Source organism: Anguilla anguilla, chromosome 15, assembly GCF_013347855.1.
Source record: "Anguilla anguilla isolate fAngAng1 chromosome 15, fAngAng1.pri, whole genome shotgun sequence".
Taxonomy (NCBI): domain Eukaryota; kingdom Metazoa; phylum Chordata; class Actinopteri; order Anguilliformes; family Anguillidae; genus Anguilla; species Anguilla anguilla.
Window position 1 is genome coordinate 2,024,248 of NC_049215.1, and position 18,449 is coordinate 2,042,696.

At 43.1% G+C, this 18,449-nt stretch overlaps 1 protein-coding gene across 12 annotated transcripts in view; it reads right to left on the bottom strand.

Annotated features, from left to right (window-relative positions):
• pcbp3 (poly(rC) binding protein 3) overlaps positions 1–18,449 on the bottom strand; it is an 80,561-nt gene that overhangs the window by 44,629 nt on the left and 17,483 nt on the right. For 9 of the 12 annotated variants that reach the window (XM_035392499.1, XM_035392494.1, XM_035392501.1 and 6 more), the window contains exons 2-5: positions 4,297–4,364; positions 3,783–3,868; positions 3,556–3,666; positions 3,068–3,208 (exon numbers count right to left, since the gene is read on the bottom strand). The gene's annotated coding sequence lies outside the window, so the exon portion shown is untranslated. Of the gene's footprint in view, positions 1–3,067; positions 3,209–3,555; positions 3,692–3,782; positions 3,869–4,296; positions 4,365–9,391; positions 9,516–18,449 lie in introns of all 12 variants that reach the window. The other 3 variants (XM_035392495.1, XM_035392496.1, XM_035392497.1) reach the window with 3 other exon arrangements.

Consider the following 18,449-nt stretch of genomic DNA (forward strand, 5'->3'; position numbering starts at 1 on the left):
TGACACCCTGGTATGTGGGGACTGTATATAAATAGTGCTGTTATTTCTACATGGTGAAACCAAAATGTACAAAAATACCCTTTAATAAAAGCTGGGAATCTGCGCCACGTCAATTGTTTGATTACAAATGATTAAACTTGTGGAGTACAGAGCCAAGTGAAGGAAAAATGGTCTTTGTCCCAAATATAATGATGCTATATATATATATATATATATATATATATAGATACATACACATACTCACCCGCCACTTTATTAGGTACCCCTGTTCAACTGCTCGTTAACACAAGTATCTAATCAGCCAGTCACGTGGCAGCAACTCAATGCATTTAGGCATGTAGACATGGTCAAGTCGATCTGCTGAAGTTCAAACCAAGCATCAGAATGAGGAAGAAAGGTGATTTAAGTGACTTCGGACGTGGCGTGGTTGTTGGTGCCAGACGGGCTGGTTTGAGTATTTCAGAAACTGCTGATCTACTGGGATTTTCACGCACAACCATCTCTAGGGTTTACAGAGAATGGTCCGAAAAGAGAAAATATCCAGTGAGCGGCAGTTCTCTGAGCTAAAATGCCTTGTTGATGGCAGAGTTCAGAGGAGAATGGCCAGACTGGTTCGAGCTGGTAGAAAGGTAACAGTAACTCAAATAACCACTCGTTACAACCAAGGTATGCAGAAGAGCATCTCTGAACGCACAACACGTCGAACCTTGAAGCAGATGGGCTACAGCAGCAGAAGACCACACCGGGTGCCACTCCTGTCAGCTAAGAACAGGAAACTGAGGCTACAATTGGCACGGGCTCACCAAAATTGGACAATAGACGATTGCAAAAACGTTGCCTGGTCTGATGAGTCTCAATTTCTGCTGCGACATTCAGATGGTAGGGTCAGAATTTGGCGTAAACAACATGAAAGCATGGATCCATCCTACCTTGTATCAACGGTTCAGGCTGGTGGTGGTGGTGTAATGGTGTGGGGGATATTTTTTTGGCACACTTTGGGCCCCTTAGTACCAAGTGAGCATCGTTTAAATGCCACAGCCTACCTGAGTATTGTTGCTGACCATGTCCATCCCTTTATGACCACAGTGTACCCATCTTCTAATGGCTACTTCCAGCAAGATAACGCGCCATGTCACAAAGCTCAAATCATCTCAAACTGGTTTCTTGAACATGACAATGAATTCACTGTACTCAAATGGCCTCCACAGTCACCAGATCTCAATTCAATAGAGCACCTTTGGGGTGGGGTGGAACAGGAGATTCCCATCATGGATTTGCAGCCGACAAATCTGCAGCAACTGCGTGATGCTATCATGTCACTATGGACCAAAATCTCTGAGGAATGTTTCCAGCACCTTGTTGAATCTATGCCACAAAGAATTAAAGCAGTTCTGAAGGCAAAAGGGGGTCCAACCCGGTACTAGCAAGGTGTACCTAATAAAGTGACCGGTGTGTGTGTGTGTGTGTGTATGTATATATATATAAATATATATATATATATATATATATATATATATATATATGCACATTTATATATATACACTGCTGCGAGTCTCAGACTCAGTTTTCTGGGGGGGGGGGGGGCTGCAGGCACGGAGGCATTCCTGTCACTACGGAAACTCTCCATTCTTTACGGCCTAAAGTCCGGCTCAAGCACTCTGGGCTCAGAGAGCTATTTTTAATCCCGAACTCTGCAGCTCCTGCGCTGGCTGCCTTTGAGCCAAAGCTGCCAACGTGCAAAAACTGCTTCTGATGACAAAGGACAAAAGTTCCCCTGGGGAGGGATGCGGCCTCCAGCACTCTTGGGGTGAGTCCTGCAGCTGAACACACCCCTCAACCCCAGAGGCTCAGATAAGTTAAAAAAAACATACATTCAAAACATCCAGCAGCACTAGGGAAATTCTCGCCCTTAAAATCTATGAAAGCATGTTGCTGCTGTTACCATGGTCTAGCTTCAGGTTTTACATCAAGGCTGCTACAGCAGGCCAGAGGTCAGAAACGTCACGGCGGTGACGTCAGACCTAGGAGACCATCTGCGGTGCTATACGCAGCTCTTCGTCAGCGCCACACACGCGCAGAAGGAGGGGATTCTGGGTAAACTGTCATTGTCAGGCTCTTAGCACCCAAAATCGAATCATGTTCATCTAAGAGGATTTGTAGGCTGAGAGCAAATTTTCACTTTACAGAAGGAATAACGGTAACTGTTAAAGCAGAACCCCATGTCCAAGTTCTCCTTCATACGTTTCTTAACCATCAGGATATGCAGTAAACAGGCAGAATGAGCCCTGCCCAGCTCGTCATACTGGAGGAGAGGAGGGGAGGAGAGGAGAGGGGGGAGATGAGAGGAGAGGAGAGGGGGGAGATGAGAGGAAAAGAGAGGGGGGAGATGAGAGGAAAAGAGAGGGGAGGAGAGGAAAGGAAAGGAGAGAGGAGGAGAGGAGAGCATACTCACTTGAGCCCCGCCCAGCTTGCCGTGCAGGAGGAGAGGAGAGAAGAGAAGAGAAGAGAAGAGGGGAGGGGAGGAGAGGAGAGGAGAGGGGAGGAGAGGAAAGGAGAGAGGAGGAGAGCAGGGGAGGGGAGGAGAGGGGAGGAGATGAAAGGAGAGAGGAGGAGAGCAGGGGAGGGGAGGAGAGGAGAGCATACTCACTTGAGCCCCGCCCAGCTTGCCGTGCAGGAGGAGAGGAGAGGGGAGGAGAGGAGAAAAGAGAAGAGGGGAGGGGAGGACAGGAGAGGGGGGGAGATGAGAGGAGGGAGAGGAGAGGAAAAGAAAGGGGAGGAGAGGAGAGCGTACTCACCTGAGCCCCGCCCAGCTGGCTGTGTGGGAGGAGAGGAGAGGGGGGAGAGGATAGGGGAGGATAGGGGAGGAGAGGAGGGGGAGGAGAGGAGAGAGGAGGAGAGGAGAGGGGAGGATAGGCGAGGGGAGGGGAGGGAGGAGAGGAAAGGGGAGGAGAGGAGAGGGGAGGAGAGAAGGAAAGGAGAGGGGAGGAGAGGATAGGAGAGGTAAGGGGAGGAGAGGGGAGGAGAAGAGGAGAGGGGAGGGGAGGGGAGGAGAGGAGAGTGTACTCACCAGAGCTCCACCCAGCTGCGGGAGCTCAGGGCATAAATGGAGGGCCCGGCGGGGAGAGAGGGAACGCGAGCTCAGCGGCGTACCCGCGCGGATCAGTTCATCAGCCTTTACACTTCTCTCCAGGCTGATCACCGGCCCATTCTAGGGTGAGAGCAAAAGCCGTGAGAACAACACCGTCGCCACGGCAGCAACCCTCGCTTTCAGCCAATCACGTCCCCCCGGGCATCTATGCACCTAGTTCACTTCGGGCTTCTTCAGAGTCAAATGGGGCTCACAGCCAGAAGAGGGGTAAAGAAACAGGCCTAATGTGCTAATGCCACTTCCCATACGCTTTACTGGTTTCCATCAGGAGGAAAACCTATTAGGGGGGAAGTGGGATGTTTTGATTGTTGTTTTCTAAGCTGAGCCGAAGATTTTTTATTCATGCGGGGCATGATTTCTGCCGCACGCGAGCATCCGATGACAATCAGAAGGGTTTCAGCTCTAACCAGAGAGGGATCCTAGAGGTCTCTCGGGGTTTCTCTTCCAGGTCATGTGACCTTGTGATGTCACTCCTCCAGAAGACTGGGAAGAAGTCTGTCTATCCGGTGCAGGTCCACCTGTAACAAGAGCAGGCATTCAAACCTGCAACAAAGAGACTGGCTGCCATACTGTTCAAACAACATGGAATTCTGAAAATTCCTTATTGGGAAATAAACATGCGGAAAGGAATTACCTGAATAGTTTTACCTCTCTTCTCAGGTGTGCAGGTGTATGAATATTCTTTGGCTCGATTCACTTTTCTTTCTTGAAGCAAAGAATCTATCAAACAAAAAGTGATGAGGTATTTTAGTATATTGATGAGTATATTTTTGACTATATTTAAATAATAAATGGTTTTCTTTCAACTAATGGATCAATTGAGACAACACAAAACAAACAAAAGCAAATAAAACAGTAGTAAACTGGCTTGGTCTTCCACATGTTACTGCACAGAACAAACACCACTCAGGCCACATCCACCATTTCCTCAGGCAGTATTCTGATGCTGGTCTCAGAGAAAGTTCATATACAAAGTGGTGGTTTGAAAACAATATGGAATAATTTAAATATTAAGGAGGGGCGATTGCGGTCCACCCCTCTTTCATATACTAAGCATTCAGTACAAACTATATGCAGTACAGTTTCAGTGTTCTTCCTTCTATATCTGCTGAGATACAATGAACATGATAGTAACAGTCAGTGCTTACATTGAGTGAAAATCAGTCAGTGGCTGTTGTCTCATGTGAGAGGTCCAAATCTGAACACAGATATACTCCTTTAAAAAAAGAGAAAGAAAATATAAGTAAGTTCATCTGTTCAGCTTTATGGGGAAATGAAGCACGGTGATAGCCAACTAAAGACTGTCTATTGCTGCCCTGAAAACTGCATGCAACTTGCTACTTTTATCAGTTTGATCACAGCGCCCTCTGTTGGTGGATAAGCATGGTCTTGCAACACAACTCCTTGCTGTCACTCAATAGGTCCTTTTCCCCTTCGAGAAAACTAAGGCATGGAGTCTATTACTCGGACCTGGGTCAAATACATATTTAAAGTATTTTAATTACTTTTTAGAAATTATTTGAAACACAGGATTTACAAATACTGAGTATTTAAATAACAAAATGCATTTGAAAATACTTTTAAGGAACACCTCATGTATTTGCAATTAATTTCAAATATGTATTAAAAAACATTTAAATATTGGATTTTCAAATACAAAAGTGTTTGATTTAATGGAACTATTTGAAAATACTTTCACAACATAGGCCAGTGATGCAACATGTGCAATTGCACCAAGCTGTTGAAAGACTTGAAAGGCACTGGATATGTGGGAACCTATCGACCTCTGAAAGCTGAACATTTTGTCTAATTAGAGGACAGCATTTTGATGAGAACGCATCAAGTAACTGCTGATGGCCCCGGTCCAATTGTACCGATTTCCATTGTTGCTTGGTAGTGAATATGCACGGCTGAATTCTATTTCATCAGTGTCTAACCTTCTACAAAATGTAAAAGACGGACCTGTACATATGGCTGTTGAGTGCTCTGGCAACAGAAAAAAAGAGGAAATACAGTAAAAGGCCACTAACTTTAAAAAGATTGCATGGGTACAAATAAACTGGCAAGTAGCTTATCAAAAAGTCTGAGCTTTCCATCCCCTCCATGAAAAGACATGTACGAGCATTTAGGCTACTGTCTGTTAGAGGCAGTGCATGGGTTGTTTAAAAGGCAAAAATAGCGAAAGCAAAACTGAAACAGAAGAGAATTGGGAATCCAACTTGCATGACAGGATTCAACACAAGTAGAATTACACATGATTTACAGAAACCTGGTCTGCCATAAAGAATAACTTCAGAATATTCTGACAAGAACCACATTATTTCACAGAGGCAGGTAGTGAACTGATGAGAGTTAGACAAGGAGTCCTAACCTCCCCAACCGTCCCTCTCCCTTTCCCCACCATGCCCCCGTAATATATTTTTTTAGCACCTGTATCCTCCTAGTGCACAGACAACACTAGGGGGATGATTGTATCTGGCAAAACATTTGTTAGGGGAAATAACTGGGCATGACTGGACAGTTACAACAAATAAAAGCAAAGCTGAAACAGAAAAATACTAGGAACCCAACAAGATTCAAATCAAGTACAATTACAAATGGATTACAGGAACATGGTGTATTGTACAGTATAAAATTACTTTTAAAATACTGAAAACTGTAATGGTATATCTTTTATTTACATCTCTAGTAATACGAAGTACAATAATATTGCCAATATTAATCACAAAATAACCAACGCCAAAACAAATTCATGCCATGTTTCTGGCTGTCTGTTTGATTTCTCCTGGAGTAAGAGTTTTTGTCTCATGTGAAAAAGCGTATCTAAAATTACAAGCATATCATTAATCTTATTTTCGCTTGTGTTAAACATTTGTGTGAAAACCCTCTGCATTGACCTGCGACACATGGCCATTACTTTATGAAAGGGCGACAGCAAAGGAGAAGAAAGAACAGGTGATGGATCAGTCGGCTCCAACTGCGGTTTGTGTACATGACATGCCATTGTAAACACGTGGGCATCTCTGTTTTGAATATATGGGACATCAGGGATGTCCAATCTTATCAGAAAAGTGCCAGTCTCGGTGTAGGTTTCTGTTTTAGCCCAACCCTACAACACTTGATTCAACTGATTTATTTATCACGCTCTTCAATCTAGACCTTGATGAGTAGAACCATGCTGTCTTAATGCATGGTTCTACTCATCATTAATTCCCTTTATGAAAGGAAAACAGTGCAATCGTGTTATTCACCTCTCACAGATCATGGTTTCATTATGATAATTCACTCGTTTTTCATAAAAAATACATGTTCAAACTCTTTTTTCTGTATATTGGAAAAACCTAGATATAAAATACACTAGTTTTATATAACATTTAATTTTAAATTTGTTTTACATTTTTAAACATTTTTTTTTCATGGGGTGATGTTGCTAGAGATGAGACACCTCTTCTGTTCAGGGTCAAATTGACCCGTTCACTTAAAATCAAGCCAAATGAGTCATAAGTGGCTGGGGTCCTTGTGCTGCCTCCGTTGTATATGCGGTACCACGAGTGCCTTCCCCAGCTTCTCGTGGAAGATGCGCCTCTTGTACAGCTTTGACACATTCCACTCAGGAAAAATCTCCGTCCAGATGATGAACGCATTGTAGGCCGATACATCAATTATGTTATAAAAAATGCCTAAAGGCCAGCGCACAGTCATTCGCTTGGTGCTGTAGGACCCCGTTACTTTGTCCAAGTTGTTCCACCCCCCCTTCGGTGGCATTGTAATCTAGGATCATGCTTGGTTTCTGGTCCTCTCTGGTGCTGATTTCGGCATTTTTATGGAGAGTACTCATGAGACACTAGGGCTGTGGTGTCTGTGAAGACGAACTTGGACAATTGAAGGGCCCTATACTTGATCACCAACAGTTCGGCATATCTGCACTTTCTCGCACTTTACAGGTGAGGTAGGGATAATGGATAATAAGGAGAAAGAGTGTTTGTATGTATGTGTGTATTTGTGTGTGTTAGATAGGGGTGAAATGTGTGTGTGTGTATCGGCATGTATTACTATCTTTGTGAAAACCAAATGTCCCCACAAGGATAGAAGGATGAGGAAAATTACGCAAGGTGGGGACCTTTTGCTGGTCCCCACAAGTTCAAGAGGCTGTTTTAGGGTTAGGACTTAGGGTTAGGCATGTATTGGTTGGGGTTAGGGTTAGGGTTAGAGGTTACGGAATGAATGTAAGTCAATGGGAAGTCCTCACAAGTATAGCAATACAAACATGTATGTGTGTGTCTGTGTGTGCGTGTGTGCATGCGGGTGTGTGTGTGTGTGTGTGTGATTGGGGTGAAATATGATGGGAGGGAGTAGGAAATACCTTATGTCTCACATCTGCAAAGAAAGAAATGGTCTAAATTTGACACTTCTGACCCCTTTTAGCCTCCACTTTCACTGTCGGGTCAAATGGACCCGAACAGTATCTCTGTGATATAAACATGCAGGGGGAGTTTGCAAATACATGAAATGAACCATTTTCATTTCAAATGTTGATTACACTAATTAAGGCCAGTAGAAGAAGTTTCATACTGAAAAAATACTTTTAAGTATTTTTCCTAGATTTTCAAACTTTAAAAAGGGTCAATTTGACCCGCAACATAACAGGAGGGTTAAAATTGCCAGCGTAGGCTACCCTTGCCCATAATCCAAATTCAACCACTAGCCCCTAGTAGTTTCCCTCAGTATTATATCTCGCTGGCATCAGGGCCACTCACAAAGACTGTACAAAGAACTCTGGCATACCTTGTTCAGCGTGAAGCCTATATTATTGCTGGCTTGGGTATTTCTATTGTCTATCACTGAATTATTTCAAAATATTTTAAAATTGTATCTGTATTTTAATGTATTTTTAAAAGGCCCTAAATACTATTTGAAAAAGTATGTGGTTTCCCAGGAAAGTATTTATTTAAAGGAATGTATTTTTTTAAATACTATTTGGGAAAGTATTTGGTCAAACATGTTGTGGCAGACGGCAGGGAGAGGTGAGGGGAGTGGTAATTGAGGGCAGATACGTTGCCGCCCGCTGGCTCCACCCCCGAGCCTTATATGGACTTCCTGCCCCAACGAGGCAAGCCTGGGCCTAATTAAGCCATTAAGGGCAGAGGGATAAAAGGGGAAGCGGAGTGCACAAACGGCGCAAAGTACCGTGAGGGAAACGCGTGTTGTGGAGAGTAAGTGAGAGCGAAAAATATCTGTGTGATTACCTGTTGTGACCCGGACTGTTTGACTAACCCCGCTGTGTACCGAACTGTTTTGGCTGAGGACCTGGTTTTTAGATATCCCTGGATTACGGAATAGGACAACGAGAACGGATTGTGGACTTTGGATTGGTTGCTGAATTTCCCCTTCCCCTCCTTGTGTAAATTTTCCCTAAATAAATCCCCCCCATTTCACTCCAGTTGTGTTTCGTGTGATTGTTTAGTTATCGAATTGGTGACGTGGAAACCCCACACCCGTGAGCCTGCCACAATGTATTTAACAGTAGTGGACAAAGTACACAACCCCATTACTTGAGTCACAGTATAGATACCCCCGGTCAAATACTACTCCACTACAAGTGAAAGTTGTTCAGTCAAATTTTTTACTTGAGTTAAAGTAGGCTACTGGATTACTTGCTTTTAAAAATACTTAAGTATTCAAAAGCACGTTTTCTTTTTAATGCCAACGCACTGTTGTATTGTTTCTACGATGCATTTACAGAAGCTCATTTACAGGTGAATTTTAACTGTTATTAGATAGCAACACATGATAGATAGCATTGTCTGAAATGTGAAACAGTTGGATGACTGCTCAAATTCCATAAAATTTCATCTGACCAATCCTAGCATAAAAACTGCAACCACTACAAGCTCAGACTTCATAATTAGCAAACAGGCTACCGTTAGCTAACGTTTACACACCTCGACATGCTTTTTCAGGTTGGACAGCGAGTTTTTGAATGCAGCGATGTAGTTCGTGCGCGGTAAGCAAACATTTAAAATAATATGAATCTTTTTGAAATTCACAAATCTTAAACATGAACTTTCAGATATGGCCATTGGATGCTCTGGTGGTGAAGAATTGTCCTTATCTTCTGCCGACGCCACCATTACCGCCGCCAAGTTCAAATTGAACAGTTCAATCACTGGTGCAGTGGTGCAGTCCGCTTGTTTAGCCCAGAGACTGTAAAAAACAACTGTTAAGGCGTGAAATAGACCTTACGATAATACTGTTTCCGGGTCCAAGCCTCTGCTGCGTTGGCTGAAGGCCAATTCATACCTTGGTCCGCGTGACGTAAATGTTGTCTTTTCAACGTGCCGCAGTGCTGTGTCCCTTGTTGTTTGATCTAAAAAAACCAAAAAAACTATTTGTGGTGTGGGGATGGCTGGTTTAAGCAGCCACACCTGCCCTGGGTCAAGCTAATTAGACCTGGCTAGTTAGATAATTGGTTATTAATTAGATAATTGGCCAGGCTAATTGGACCCTGGAGCAGGAGTGGCTGCACCTGTGCGTAGTGAGGTAATCAGTGCGCACAGGTTAAATCTTCCATCCCCACTCACATGGGGGAGCCTCTGTCATGACAGTGTTTTAACATCTGCTCCTTGGCAGTAACATCTTGCCAAACCCTTGCAAATAAATGTGGACTGTTGGAACATCATCTCCCTGTGTCTCTGTGCTGGAGGGCCCCTAGGAAAGCCACTTCGGTGGCCTGTGGCAGGCGTGTTTGCCACACTATTCAATTGTTATTCTACCGCTTTCCTTGCGATGAGAAAGAGAAGAGGAAATGGCTGCAGTTGATAATTATGTTACAATTCTTAAACGAATGAAGAAAAACAAAGTTTGGCGCCAGTGGGTGCTAACGTCATCCTCATCAGTTCTCATTATGCATATACATTAGTGCACAACCTGTCTACATTACAGTTTATCATTATATATTCTTACCACTATTATATGTAAGGAATAAACCACGACGGGCTGTCCTGATTTTGTAGCGCATTGATATCATTGGAGTTGAAAGAATTTAGACCCTTTTTAAGCTCAATGGTTAAGCACTTTGAACATGACCGACAGCATAGTAGGAGTAGGCTACTGTGATTGGTTTTTCTCCTGTGAGGAACACAGCGTGTGGCCAATCGCATTTTAGAAAATAAAAAAAAGATTCAACTGCTGACTTCAAAGCTATGCTTCAAAGTAACGAGTAACGACAACCTTCATAGAAATGTAGTGGAGTCAAAAGTACAATATTTATCTTTCAAATGTAGTGGAGTAAAAGACATACGTTTCCAAAAAAAAAAATACTCAAGTAAAGTACAGATACTCGAAAAATGCACTTAAGTTTTACTGTCTACCCCTGGTATTTAACTACATTTTCTAATACAAATACAAATACGTATTTGTATTTGACCCAGGTCTGCTATTACTGTACCCCAGCGACTGGAAGGGCATTCCACTGAGTTTATTAAGTTTATTAATTTACTCATTTAGTTTTTTAACTAAACTTTAAAAAAATTTTGAAAAATAAATTCAGTGACACACACAGACCATTATACTGTTCAGGCATCTGTTGATGAAGGGACTGTTTGCACAGGTCTGTGAAGTTAATCACACGCATTGTCGTTCTTTTCTAAAGGAGGCCATGGCCGGATGTCTTATTCTACAGAACCGCATTCTGAGGCCTCCCAGAGGTCAGCATTCAATTCTGTAAAAACTGGAGAGATGAATCAGACTGTATTAATGTTTAATGATTTAGAAAAGCTAATATGCTCCTCTCTCTGTCTCCCTCCCTCTCTCTCTCTCTCTCTCTCTCATCCGTTTCCTGACTATCCCCAGCTCTGCAGATTGCTGTCCGACCCCTGCACAAGGACTAACCTACAGTAAAAAAGGAAATACATCACAGATCGCACATCGTCAGATTTAGTGGAGATACTGGGGCTGAGGAGGGCGGGTGGAGGCATTTTAAAGGACTGGGAAAGATGTGCTGTACAGAGCACTTTCCTCCCACAAGAACGGGGAAGTGAGGAGCCCTTCTCCACATCCTGATTCAGGAGTTCCCCTGAAATGAAGTCAAGCTGCACATTAGCCCAGTCTGTAGGAGTACACCCTAACGGCGTGAGAAGGTGAGTCAGTGATGGGCATAGTTCAGACTGAGCACGTGCAGGACTTTTGCAAAGTAGCTATTGTGTATTTACACTGGAACAGTCCCCTCCAAGGGTTAATCAAGGTATATTCATTTAGTAGTATATTCCAAAATTACATACAGAAAACCACAAATGAAGTTCACAAATGAAACAGGAATCACAGTAAAAAAAAGACACCAAACTAACACTAATATGTTTTTCCATCAACAGAACGCGGGCAATCCTTGTTTCAGGAATGTTCTGTCACCATGCGGTTTGGCACACCACTGTTAGCGTTTTCGCAAATTGCTGTCACTCAAATTGTCCGCCATACGTTTCATGAAATATTTATCGGACCGGCTCTATTTATATTGTGAGTATCAATAATGGATTGCGGGCCTTTTAACCGCTCTCTTCAAAACAGGAGCCTCAGCTGAGGAAGAAAGCAGACATTTCCATTTCACCAAAGGGTATAAACGAAGAGGCTTCATGTATCACCAACACAACAGTTTATTCATCAAGCAACAATTTATGGGATGTATGGGAACAAGAAGAGAGAGAAAAATAGTTTTTTTTATGGAAATGCCCCTAAGTAAATTGCTATTGCCTCTTTGAAATGAAACAATTTAGGGCCATTTTACATGGTTGAAATGTTTAGTACTTACACACTGTTCCTTATTATTTTACTTAAATGGTTGCACTGTAACTCAAAAGATTTCATTAAAATATTACAAATACAAAATGCTCCATTGAAGCTACGCTCAATATTATCTGTCCAGTAAATATTATATAAAAATACAGCAATCAACAACCAAGAGAGCACATTTAAAAAATACTTTCCATTAGGGAGCGTTCATCTGTGAAAAGGAGCTTGAGTCAAGGCAGAAATCAGGATGAAAATAGCCTTGCGTTGAGAAAAAGAAAACGAGATAAACATTTAAGGCGTAATTCCCTGGTTTTTCTGCACCACTGAAAACCAGTGCTGGGGAACTATACCATCACATTTCCATTAGCATGTATCAGCAACACCATCTCTTCAGTTAAGGGCAGAACTGTACGCTCACGGGCCCTGAAATAGATAACTTCTCGCACTGAAATTAATCCTCGTGCCAAAAATAGTGACTAATTCTTTATGATTTTAGTTTTTGCTGTTGGACAAGACGAAGATGTTTTCATCCATCTGCTTTGCTGAGCGATAATGTTCACACCGGCCCTAGGATAATAGAAAGCAGCTTTTTTCCCCTTGCATGAGAGAGCAGGAACCTTGGAGAATTGCTGAGAAACAGACTTTTCACACAGGCTGGGAATGAGCTAAATGACACAATTATGTTCAAAGTGATTAATAATAATTTAAAAAAGAATCATGTATTGAATGTATCGAAAGTATGTTCTAAATGCCAGGAGACAATGGATAGACTGGACAGTCATGGAGTTCACCGATGAAGGACATCGGACTGCTTTCCACAGACCACATTAAAATGGGGCGGAGTGGGAGTTTGATTCCTTTGAGGAGGTGATGGAGTGCATTGAAATGTAAAAAGTTCAAAAGTTTTCAAGACACATCTTGGCTCTAGCAGCCAAGCAAGAAATGTTTACTGGAAAGAGGGAAAAAAGAAAGAAAATAAGGGTTTTGTAAGCAATATTGTAAGTCCTACAGGACAGCAGTGAGTTTATTCATTAATGCAAATGATTAATTCATGTATTGATTATCTTGTTGGCTGACTTATTTATCTGTAGTAGCAAAGCACTTGCCATTTAACGGCAGCAACAATCAAAGGCAATGTCTTTCTGTCACAAAGAATAGCACAATTATCAATATAATTTTTTTTATGAATGGCTGACTCCATTTACCGAGCTTGAGTTAAACAGTTGCCTAATTTAACGTATATAGGATTTTTACAGTTTTTATATTTTCTTGTCTCTAGCTTCAAACCATCACACTTGAATAAAAAATTCAACACAGTTTAAATTTAAAAGTGTATAGGTAAGACATTTAGTGGCAGACCTAAATCTGAAGGGACTCAGAAGAAGGCAGTGAAATCAGACAGCTACACCATGCAGCAAAACTTCAGCTGCGCCACAGAAAGAGTGTTTCAGGGGCATCATAATCAGCAATGAAACATCAGAAACATCAAATAAGCACAAACTCCTGTATGATATTAAAAACCCACTTAAAACCTTACATTAATCTTACGTAAAATAAACACCACAGAAAATGGTTCTTGCAACAGTATTTTAAAGCACATGACTCGATACTGACTCAACAGCATTTTAAAGCACATGACTCGATTCTATGTGCCTGCTCGACTACTCCGCTCTGCCACCCGCCCAAAGGGATCCAAAGGGATCACAGAGCTTCTCCACCCTAGCTCCCCAGTGGTGGAACGAACTCCCTGTCCCTCTCCGAACCTCCCCCTCACTACCCATCTTCCGCCGTGGCCTGAAGACTCATATCTTCAGATATACCTAGACTAACCACCACCACGCTGTATATTTCACTCTAAATCTCCCCCCCCCCCCCTTTTTTTCATGACACTTGTTACACGTTGCCCCATCCCAGCACTTTTTTGGTAATTTGTATTTGTCCTAATACTGTAGCTTATTCTTCTGCCTAGTTGGCTTTGCAGAGGTTAGGTCTGAATAGTGTTCACTGTGTGAATTAAACTGTGTTATTGGCTAGAAATAGCTGTACAAAATAAGTATTGTACCTTACTGAACCTGTGTTTAGCAGTTGTCTATGACCATGAAATGCACTTTTTGTACGTCTCTTTGGATAAAAGCGTCTGCCAAATAAATGTAATGTAAATGTAATGCACATCTGCAAATTTTTATTTTTGTGTCTGTTCAGCCAAGGCCAGAACAGGAATGATGCACTCAGGTGCACAGCACAGGTGTACAGTACAGGTGCACAGGTGTACAGCACAGGTGTACAGTAAATGTACACAGCACAGGTACACAGTACAGGTGCACAGCACAGATGTACAGGACAGGTGCACAGCACAGGTATACAGTACAGGCGCACAGCACAGGTGTACAGTACATGTACACAGCACAGGTACACAGTACAGATGTACAGGGCAGGTGCACAGCACAGGTATACAGTACAGGCGCACAGCAAAGGTGTACAGTACATGTACACAGCACAGGTACACAGTACATGTGAACAGCACAGATATACAGTACAGATACACACCACAGGTGCACAGCACAGGTACACAGCACAGGTGTACAGTACATGTACACAGCACAGGTACACAGTACAGATGTACAGGGCAGGTGCACAGCACAGGTATACAGTACAGGCGCACAGCACAGGTGTACAGTACAAGTACACAGCACAGGTACACAGTACATGTGCACAGCACAGATATACAGTACAGATACACACCACAGGTGCACAGCACAGGTACACAGCATAGGTGTACAGTAAAGGGGCACAGGTACAAAGCACAGGTGCACAGTACAGGTATACAGTACTGGTGCACAGCACAGGTGCACTGCACAGGTGCAAAGTACAGATACACAGCACAGGTGTACAGTACAGGTGCACAGCACAGTTTTACAGTACATGTATAGAGAACAGGTGTACAGCATAGGCACACAGCACAGGTGTACAGTACAGGTGCACAGGTGCACAGCACAGGTATAAAGTACAGGTGTGCAGCACAGGTGTACAGTATAGGTGCACAGCACAGGTATAAAGTACAGGTGTACAGCACAGGTATAGAGTATGGGTGCACAGCACTGGTGCAGAGTACAGGCACACAGTACAGGTGCACAGCACAGACAAGACATTTTAAAAACTTCTAAATAAACTTGAAACCAAAAACCTTCACACACGCACACACTCACGCACACGAATGCATGCATGCACGCACACACACACACACACACACACAGCGTCGTACTATCCCAGCACTGTGGCGTGCAGATGACCTGGCTGACAGGTAAAAGTGGGATGGAATCCGGTAAGTACTGGAATGACAAATGACGCAGTGGCAGGAAAGTATGCAGCTGATGGAGTGGGTTTAGGATCCACCTGGCACGTATCCAGTCCAGCACTTCTGGGATGCTGTGAACTAGAGTCCACACAGACAGACAGCACTCACATGCATCCGCTGTGTCAACATCATTTTGAGGAATACCATTTCACACAGAGACACACACATCGTAGTGAATGCCAGGTCAGTTGCACTAATGGCAGCAACCGGAACTGTGAAGCCCCTCTTTATATAATGTCCTTGGAGTGTATAGTCGATTTGTGTATTAACTGCATGAGTTCAGTTTTTTTAGCCTAACACCAGTTTCACCAGTAGTTGAAATAAAATTAGTTGGTTGCATTATCAGTGTCCTTATTTTATACATACATAAACTGTACATGTTTCAATTGGAACAGTGACTAAAGTGACATTTGAATTTAGATCTATGGATCTATGGGAAAGACATCAGCAAATATGGTTGAAAATTGTGGTCGAAAGCGTACATTTAATGACCAGATGAGCAGCTCTTCCTCACATGACTGAGAATGTCAATTCAGGACATGATCAGACTGTGTCAGCAAGAACAGTCTGTCAACAACTACCTAGAAAGGGATATTATAGTAGGGTTGCAGTGCATACGCCCTTTATTACAAAGATGGATGCACATTTGAGAGTTCAGTGGTGTAAAATCCATAGGCACTGGTCTACTACAGAGATGTGGAAAAAAGTTATATGGTCGGATGAGTCATCCTTCACCATATTCTCAATGGCTCTGTTATGCTGTGGGGGGGCATTTTCCTGGCATGGCTTGGATCCACTTTCCCCTTAGAGGAAATGATCACTGCAAATCAATGCGAAGTTATTTTGAGGGATCACCTTCATCCTATCAGGAAACATTTCTATCCTGAAGGAAATGCTCTCTTCTAGCATGATAATGCCCCTATCCACAGGGCACAAGGGGTCCCTGAATGGTTTGATGAGTATGAAAATCATGTGAATCACATTATGTTATGATCTTTGCAATCACCAGATCTTAACTAAATTGAACACCTATGGGAGATTTTGGACCGACGTGTTAGACAGCGCTCTCCACCATCATCAAAACACCATATGAGGGAATATCTTTTGGAAGAATGATGTTCCATACCTCCACTCACCTGGGAAGGCTTTGTACTAGATGTTGGAACATTGCTGCAGGGATTTGCTTCCATTCAGCCAGAGCAGCATTAATGAGGTCGGGCACTGATTGGGCGATTAGCCCTGGCTCACAGTTGGCTTTCCAATTCATCCCAAAGGTGTTGGATGGGGTTGAGGTCAGGGATCTGTGCAGGCCAGTCAAGTTGCTCCACACCGTCTGTGACAACACCATTTCTATATGGACCTCACTGTGTGCCCAGGGGCATTGTCATGCTGAAACAGGAAAGATCCTTCCCCAAACTGTTGGGGAGGCACAGAATGGTTTAAAATGTGTTTGTATCCTGTAGCATTAAGGTTTGCCTTCACTGGAACTAAGGGGCCTAGCCCAAACCATGAACTAAACTCCTTGATAGGGGGTAGTCTCTCTCCTATTCAGGAGTTGTCCAGGGTGAGAGGCACTATGTGAGAATGGGGATATTCACAAGTCCCTGGCTGGTCGCCGTTCATGCAAAGTAGTAATGCAAAGTTATTTTTTCTCAGTTACTTTAAAGCATTTTCAGAGCTGCAGTGAGAGCTGCATGAGCAACACATAGTTTTGTTTATTGTGCTTCTTGTATTAAAATAATGGCAATGGCAATTCAACACTGTATTCTTGTGTACTCAATGCATATGAGTAGACCCACAGGCGATGTGTAGAATCTGCGTTGAAGTGAACACATCATATCATATCCTGTATCCTACATATCATTTCATATCATACATGTCGTACTGTGTACATACAGTACGTGTGAATTATACTGTTGTATGAACTGTAGAAATTGCTGGTCACCGTTCAGTTGGAATTTACTGTGGTGGACAAGAGGGTTGCCTCAACCTGACCTCGAGTGGTGGAGCGGCAAACTCTTCTGCGCTAACAGCAATTCGGGGTATTCAGCCTTCTTGGAGAAGGTGGGAGGGGTGCTGGAAAAGGCCCACCTACGGACTCCATAGTCCCACTGGGAGATTTCAATTGGCAATGATGTAAAACCTGAAGGAGCTGTCTGGGAGGAATGGTCTCTCTGATCTGAACCCGAGCGGTGTTAGGTTACTAGACTTCTGTGCTGGACATAGCTTGTCCATAACAAACACCTTGTTCAAATACAAGGACGTTCATAAGTGTACATGGTACCAGAAGGCCATGGGTCAGGCTGATCACCATCTGGTGGTGAATTGAATCAGATGGTGGGGGAAGCTGCCATACAGACCAGGTAGGCCCAAATGTGTAGTGAGGGTTTACTGGGAATGCCTGGCAGGGTACTCCGAGTTGAGGCGAAAGTTGGAAGACCTAGGACCTAGATCTAGGACATGCTGGAGGGAGCATATCTCCCAGTTTGCCTGTGATCACCTTGGGATCCCCCAGTATGAGTAGGAGGAAGTCACTGGGGAGAGGGACATCAGGGCTGCCCTGTTGCCACTATGACCCCTGAATTAATGGTTATAAAATGGGAGGGTGGATGGATGGATGGATGAATGGATAGTTGGATACGACATGAAACCTCTGAGACAATTTAACATTACGTCAGATTTAAATACAGTTTCAATTATAAATACTGTTATCATTTTATTGAAAATACTGGTAATGCTAGATGGCTGTGGTTTGCACTTTTGCAGTTATTCTGTTGACCATCTGGTAAAGAATACTGTAGCTTAAAGTAATAATCTCGAAGATTTTCATTAAAATAAATTTCTGTTAAGTCACTATCTATCGCCGAATTACGTAACACAATGGTGAATGAGTCTATTATTATATTAATTTATATTATTATTATTATTAAAGAACTGGGTGCCTGTGGCAACATTCCCAGAAAAAAATCACAAGTGGTGCATAGTTAGTGACGCGTTTTCCATCACCCATCAGTGGTTGGTCCGCCAGAGAGGGTAGGCGGAGCTAACGCAACAGGCTTGCTCTTCAACTCACTTGTGTGTGAGCGGCGTACTGTTTTTTCCGGTGTCTGCTAGCGTTAAGGGTGGGGGGGGGTTATGGAACCCTAAAAAGTTTTTGTGTAA